The sequence below is a fragment of the Penaeus monodon genome, chromosome 28, assembly GCF_015228065.2.
Source record: "Penaeus monodon isolate SGIC_2016 chromosome 28, NSTDA_Pmon_1, whole genome shotgun sequence".
NCBI classification, from domain to species: domain Eukaryota; kingdom Metazoa; phylum Arthropoda; class Malacostraca; order Decapoda; family Penaeidae; genus Penaeus; species Penaeus monodon.
Genome location: NC_051413.1, coordinates 5478050 through 5478466, shown reverse-complemented (window position 1 = coordinate 5478466; position 417 = coordinate 5478050).

Below are 417 nucleotides of genomic sequence, written 5' to 3'. Positions count from 1 at the left end.
CAGTGGGAGTTTTTGAAAGTAATGTTTCCACATGCATAGAGAACGTACTCTCTATCACCATTTTGTCTTTCCACCTCCAGATGCAATTGTTTGCTCATTGGTTGTGAGAAGTGGAGGTATAAGAGTATTATTATACCTTTTGGTTCTGTTCATTTTTGTCCGTGCTAAATGACTTTATCTGCTTCTCAGTAAAGTTTGACTTGGACTGGTCTTAGATTTTGTGTATTTTTGTAATTAAGTGTTTGAATTGTGTTTTCATTTTCATTTCATAATGAGTTGTACTACAACGTTAATCCAATTGTGAATTATGTTTCTTTCGTCAATATTGTGTTTTAAAAAGAGCATGGCTATCTTATTAGTTTTGTATGGTGCATTTCCAGTTGAAAAGATATAAAATAAGGTAATTTTATCAGCAAG